The sequence below is a fragment of the Chiroxiphia lanceolata genome, chromosome Z, assembly GCF_009829145.1.
Source record: "Chiroxiphia lanceolata isolate bChiLan1 chromosome Z, bChiLan1.pri, whole genome shotgun sequence".
Lineage (NCBI taxonomy): Eukaryota > Metazoa > Chordata > Aves > Passeriformes > Pipridae > Chiroxiphia > Chiroxiphia lanceolata.
The window spans coordinates 21,436,255-21,443,697 of record NC_045671.1 but is presented as its reverse complement, the minus strand read 5'-3'; positions in this window follow the sequence as shown (position 1 = coordinate 21,443,697).

The following is a 7,443-nucleotide window of genomic DNA, read 5'->3' as shown; positions in this document are numbered from 1 at the left end:
CCTTCCTCTGCACTCCCTTTTCTATCCAAGGACAATGGTGGACTGGCCTTGTCTTGGCAGTCTTCAGTCAAGCCTAGTTGCTTCTGCAAACACTGTGCTTTGGCCAACCCTCAACTGCTGGACTTCGTGAGATTAAAAGCCTGCACAGACTGTCAACCTAGATTTTGTAGCACCTTGAGTCTTGCGCTAACACCTGTGCATCTTCAATATTTTCCCCTACAGTTCTTCACCTTATTTGTCTTTTTTTGTTTCCCCTGGCTAAATTTTCTTCTTTTAGATCATCAGATTTTTCATTTACCCACTTTATACCCATCAAAAAGCAAACAAACAAAGTGCTAGTTAAGTAAAACTGTGATGTGTATCTGAGTTACCACACTGCTCACTGGTTGTTGTTGTTGTTTTGGTTTTGTTTGTTTGTTTGTTTTATCAGCCTTTTATCCTTTTTATTCAGGCCATACCACCAGTAGGCAAGAATAGTCATAAGTGCCCAGTGATGTTGAATAAAGCTTATTGTGAATCAAAATTATAGAATTTCAGTTCTGTAACTTCCTTGGCAAATCCCTAATATTTCTGTTTGATTCTTTAGCTACACAATGGAAATAATAATATTTATTTTCTCTCCCTGTTTAGAAATATTCAAAAAGCGACTAGCTCTATGTGGCTCTGCTTGAGTAGGGTACTGGACAAGATGAATTCAAGAGGTTCTTTACAACCTCAGCTGCTCTGCAACCACAGAAGGTGAGGTGAAGAATTGATTGATATTTGGATGTTACAGGGATGGAGGCCATAGGCACATCTAGGTGGGCAGAAAGAAGTCTTGAACTCACAATAGCAAGAAAACCAACAAAAAGCCCAAGAACAGTGGGCAGTTTAAGACTTGCCAGCAAGGAAAAATCTGCTGTCCAAATCCACTCTACCCTCCACCAGCTATCCTTGAGGCTGGGAATCATGACCCAACAGAGGTTAAGTTGCAAGGAAAACTGCAAGCATGTGATGAGTCTGAATGGTAAATATTAAACAGGAGTTTTGGAAACTTGTCATAGTGGCAATCTTACAAGTCCAGTATTTTTCTATGGAGCATAACAAAGAAACAATAGGTTAAAAAGGAAAGTGATACAGTCAGTAAGTGGCACAGCAGTGGACCATTTTGGCTTTTTGACATCTTGTCACATGATTTTTAAAGAGGTATTCTCTGTTGTACAAAGTCCTGATGTCCCCAAATTCTTGCTCAGAAACAGGTCTGCATGCAACATAGGCAATTACTTAGTGTGTTGTAGGTGCACTGATCCTCCGCAAAGACAGTGGCAGGGAAAACTCTGAGGTGTATCCGAGGTATGTTTCCCAGCATTTTAGAGCTTGTTTAAAGTGCTTGACAAGAAGGAGACTACAACTGGAATGTTCTTGAAAAGAATGATTTTTTTTTTGGCACAGTAGCTCCATTTTTCATTTTGCCATATTTGAGACGTGCCTTTATACAGTAAAGACTCGACTTAGAACGTTCTCACAGTACCCGTGAGGAGGAAAATCACGAGTTCCTTAAAATAGCTTTATCCACTGCATGTCTTTAGTGTCAGACTTGGGAGATATTTAAAGAAGGATATATTTTCTGGTGGATTTGCAATATGTGGGGCTTTATTACAAATGGAGAGGTTCTCTGTATGTTTTGACTTGATAGAGAAGTACATGTGAAAGATGACTGTGAGTTTCAGCTTTATATTCTTTCCCATGTCTGTACATGTGACACCCTGCAGAGACCCTGCCACTGGGATGATGGTTGAAATCTGCACCTTGCTTGTTTGAATGCCCATTTACATTGAATTTTGCCATAGCCAGAGCTGAGTGAAAACTGAACCTGGTTTTAAGCATGTAATCTTCACACTTTGAAAGTGCAAACAAGCCACCACTTGTTCTTCCTCAGGCCTTCTGAAAAAACCAAGGTTAGCTGGTTCCTCCAAAACTGTTTATTTGGAGTTATTCAAGTGGTGGTGGAACATTGCAAAAATGTTTCAACAACTGTCTACAACAAGTGACATGATACTCATCTCTTTCCTCACTGTCCTGTGGCTTGCATTCAGTAAAGTATTTTCTTTCCCCTAGACACTGCTGACACCTGGCTGTGGTAATATGCCAGTTCCCAATATCCACCATTAAAACTAATGAACTGTTGAAGCCTAGATAAATCACTTTAGTCATTACAAATAAAGATTAAAAAGGTTTAACTGAGTGTAAGGCTCATTTCTAAAATGCTGCAGTGGATGCATTATCAGGAGACCTTTAAGTTGAGATCTCAGTACATTTCAAAGGCCTCCTGTAGCAGCTGGCAGGATTATTAATAGCTGTCACAACTGATTTAGATAGAGTGTGTTTTCTTGGGGGATTTTAACTAATGAGTCATGTCATTTGGTTCACCATAGTTTTTATTTGTTTTTCTTTGAAAGAAAGAAGTTTCTGTTATTGAGACGTGGATATAGACAGTGTGCCTCAGTTTGACAGCTTGAAGGAGCAGCCTACAAATTTTGGAATGTAAGGATAGGAGTCTCAACTGGGATGTCACCATGACTTCAGTGAGTGCATGTGGCCTCTGATGCTCATAGGCCAGTGTTACTAAATAGGTAATGGCATGGGTGTTGGTACAGAAGTCTACACACATATACACGTTCCCTAACTCTTCAAGTTGGAGGAGAAATTAAAATGGTTGTGTCAGATTTTACAGGAACAACATGATCCCAAACTGAGAAATGTGTTCCTCCTTCACAGCACCATCCTCCTGCCAAACTATATGTGTGGCACCACAACAACTAGCCAAGGAAGATCTTTCTGTTGTCATTGATTTAGAAGCCCCACTATGTTTGCTCACCTAAACTAAGCATTTACCCACTGTTTGTATTCAGCATTTCAGGTGACAACTGCACTAATACTTGGCATAATCATAGTACCAGCCAAATTGCAGCAATGTTACAGGTGTCCAGGATACTTGCTTATTTTCAAAATACTACATATTTCAGATTGTGTATTTTTCATTTGAATAATTACGTGTTTTATATTCTTTTACATACTGTTAAAAATAGTCTGGAGCCTTGAAATACCTAACTCTTGTCATCAGCTGCAGTGCCACAATTATTTTTTTACTGGCTTCAGTTGGAATGACTCAATCATCTGACAGTTAGCAATGATTTTACAAAGTATATTTTGGAATCCACAAGGCTTATTTAGAGTAAAAAATCATTTTCTTCAAAGTGAAGATAGCAGTCTTCACTTTAAGCTTTCCCAGCTACTTGCCACTTTTAAGTTTCTCCCAATTTTATAAGAACGGGATATTATTTCATTGATGCTTGTATCTGTTTGGTTTTGGTTTTTGGCATTTTTTATGATGACTCCTCTTTGAGTTTAATGCTATGGAATTTATGGTAGCATTAAGAAGAAAAGAAATAAGTCCCCAGCCCTAGATTCTCAGAATGGGATATAGTAACCAAGACAAAAACGTGGCTGAGCACACTGCTACATCACATACAAAATCAACATGAAGAGTGTGTTGTTAACATTACAATAAGGCTCTCAAGTGCTGCAGAAGTGCAAGAACTATAGTTTCCAGTTGTTGAATGCTTAACTGTGTGATGCTAACGGTGTTGTTTCAATGAAGTTTTCATGCTTCATGATTTAATGTATCATAATATTCTCGTACCCTCTTTATTTCCAGAGTCCCTAGCTTTTCCCTCCCTTCACAGGAGGGAATGTCCTCAGCTAGCAAGCAACTGGATCAGATTCTTTGTCCTCACTTTTCCCACTCACAACTCCTATTCACATCTTCTGGCCTGCATTAAAACTCCCATGCTGTTCCTTGGACTAGCCCTTTTCATGACTGGGATTCCCATGCTATTTGCACTGCACCACCCTTGCTGGAGTTACAACTAGTGCACGAACATGAGGCTGAAGAAGTTGCAGCAAGTGGTGACAACATTTGGGTTGAAGGGACCTTAAAGATCACCTAGTTCCAATGCCTCTGCCATAGGCAAAGACACATTCCACTAGACTAGGTTGATTAAAGCCCCATCCAACCTGGCCTTGAACACTTCCAGGGATGGGGCAGCCACAACTTCACAACCTATGCCAGTGCCTCGCCACCCTCACAGTAAAAAAATTTCTTTCTTAGATCTGGTATAAACCTACCGTCTTTCAGTTCAAAGCCATTCCCCCTTGTGCTGTCACTATACTCCCTGATTAAAAAAACCTCCCTATCTCTCCTGGAGGCCCCCATTAGGAACTGGAAGGTATATCCACAGCCTTCTCTCCTCCAGGCTGACCAACCCCAGCTCTCTCATCTTTTCCACATGGGAGAGGTGCTGCAGCCCTCTGGTCATCACTGTGCCCTCCTCTGGCCCTCCTCCAACAGGTTCATGTCTTTCTTATTCTGGGACCTGTCCAGCGTGTCAACCACCCCACAAATCTTGGTGTCATCAGCCAGCTTGCTGATGATGCACCTGATCCCACTGTCCATGTCCCTGACAAAGATGTTAAATAATACTGGTCCTAATATAGACCCCTGAGGGGCACCACTCCTCACTCCTCTCCATATAGACACTGAGCCATTCACCACAACTCTTTCAGTGGGACCATTCAGTCAATTCCTTATCCACTGAGTGGTCCATCTGTCAAATCCAGGTCTCTCCATTTCAGAGTCAAGGATGTGTAGGAAAATATGAAATGCTTTGCACAAGTCCAGTGATGTTCCTTTACCCACCAATGCTGTAACCTCATCATAGAAGGTCATCAAATCTGCCAGGCATGATATGCCCTTAATGAAGCCCAGTTGACCATCCTGTTAGTTCTTCATGTGTTTAAAATCAGTGAACTCACTTTAGTGATTTGATGTACAAAACCAATCTTTGAAGGCTCTGATCAATAAATGGCCAGTGTCTTACTGTGCTGCAGTCTTTCCAGAAGAGGTGAAAATCCAAGATTTTAACTTCTTTGGGGTGTTAAAGTTTCCATAAGGTTTTCAGGACACATGGATATATTTTGACCAAATTCCAACCTTGAGAAATGCAACTCCCATTGGATAGATTTCCCCTGCACTGAATGTTCTCTATGCTTTTCCTTGTTGCTTCATGTCAAAAGGGATCATGCAGCAGCTATGCACTGGCACACAATTGCCTCGTTCCTATAGGGCACCAACACTATCACCAGGAGTGGAAAAGGTGGAGACTTTTATTTCCAGCATGGCCACGTCAGTGGGGATTATGATCAGAGTAATGGCACAGAGGAGCACACATGCACAACATCTCCCAGGTGCAGAAAATATTTCTGCTCTGGCCCAGCATGGGCTGTTACTGGGAGCTGAGGCAGAAGAAGATGAAGGTGTGCAGAGAATCTGTTATTACCAAGTTGGTGGCTTCAACCCCCTTTATAACTGAAGTCACAGCTGAAAATTCGGTTGCCTGTCTGGCTGATGATCAGAGGAACAAGAGGCCTGGGTTTCCTCAGATTGGAAGAGTGAATTACACATCTCTGCCCTCATGCCTCTGCAGAATGAAAACCCTTGATCTACATGTAGGAAGAGTGCTAGAAATTCTGCAAAGGCTGATTTCCTCAAGTAAATGGCCATGGTTTTCCTGATTATGTACAGCTTCGTCTAAACAGCCTGAGCATTCGTTTGGCATTTAGAAACCTCTTTTTCTGTTTATCCCCACCACCGACTTGGAGTGTGACAGAAGCTGGAAGTAGTCTGGAGGACCATAGCAAGAATGACTAGAGGACTGGAAAACATGGCTGGGATCTCAAGCTAAAGAATTTGATTTGTTAGTCCTTAAAAAAAAGAAGACTGCATGGACAGTGTTTGCAGGCATGATGTTAAAGAGGATGGTAAGCAGTTATCTATGAAATCTATGAGGGGAGAAACAAGTACAAATCAGCCTAATGTACAGGATAAGATAACTGGATTTGAAAAACTTTCCCCCTCCATGGGTCAATGTCATGAAACCTCCAGGCTGAGTGCATGTTTATAACAGCAAGTTGGACAGCTGTTTTCAGTGAGTTCTTGTTTTGTACAAGGTCCTGCCTCCAAGAAGGCGTCCAGGATAGATGTTCAGGAGCTTCTTCCTGCCCTATTCTAGCTGCTGTTGTGTGCTGCAAGAAGCATGTACAGGAGCAACCTAGGTATGTTGTTGAAACACTTAGGTAGGGATCAGCTAGTCAGTCAGGTCACGTCAGATCAGTTTGCCTCTTGAAGTGCTCTCTGCCTTCAACTGTAAGTTTTAGAACACTTGTGTTTGGGTGGGCTTTTTTTAAGCATACACCTCATCCTGTTAATGGTCCATCTCTCAGACTCAGCTGCTACAGACATTTACAAAAGCAACAGAAACCTTTACTTTTATGAAATTATTTTTCTGAACACTTTTTCAGAATTAAATGAATTCATGCAATGCCACTGGCTTTCATACAGTGCAACCTTTGCATCTTGATGAAGTTGGACTCCCTGTTTTGCATTTCATTTCAGTGTGTTCTGTGAGACTAAGTAGAACTTACTAGAAAATTGATTTTTTCTAAATTATTTTTCTAATTTAGGTCTCTTGTTCGTGTTTTCCATTTCTTCTCTGATTTCATATATCTGTGTGTTCTTGGTCTTAGTTTTTCCTGCTGAGAAATGCTGACTGCTGTGCAGCATACATTTTTCTTGTAGAAACACAGCTAGAATAGTAGAAAAAAAAGAAAAAAGAAAAAGACTGTCTTCATATTAATCAAGAGAGAACGTGTCCCTGGCAGCCCCTGTTCAATCTGAGCCCGATATGGAGGTTGATATAAAAACTTGCAGTACTGATTTAGGTGCCACATCTGTTACTGAGAAATAAAAACCTAGTAAGTGAGCATCCCTCCATAAAATCTTAACCCTTTTGTAAAGACCTGTTTACACATCTAAAAACTCAAAGGCATTTTTAGTGTGTAAATGTAGATTTAGATGTAAATCAGACACTCCTAGCTATGCAGTTTTGCATCACCTATTGTATTTTGCACTAGACACTGCCTTTCATATTGGCAATTTTACGTCTGATCCATAGATCTGTAGGTTGGTACCTGTGGATGTGGCATTTCTTTCAAGCAGGTCACATTGCTCAGTTCTGATGATTTAGCCTCCCAAGATCGTTAAGTGTGAACAAGCTGAACAAAGGTACCTTCTGATAAAGCTGCTAGGACTCATGTTGCTGAGGTCCTCCAAGGACCTAAAGCCTCTTCAGACTGCCTGCAGAAAATTCAGAGGAAGCGAATTACAAGCAGGGAATTTGCCTGATGTCTGTTGCATCTAGGAGACCTGGGAGCAGTTCCTGTCCTGTTTTCACAAAATTGAGGTGGCTTAGTTAAGAGTACTGTAAGACTAGATGCAGACAATACTTTGTGCTGAATGGCATATTTCAGCAAAAGTCTGTGCTTCTCTGACCCAAACCTGATGAC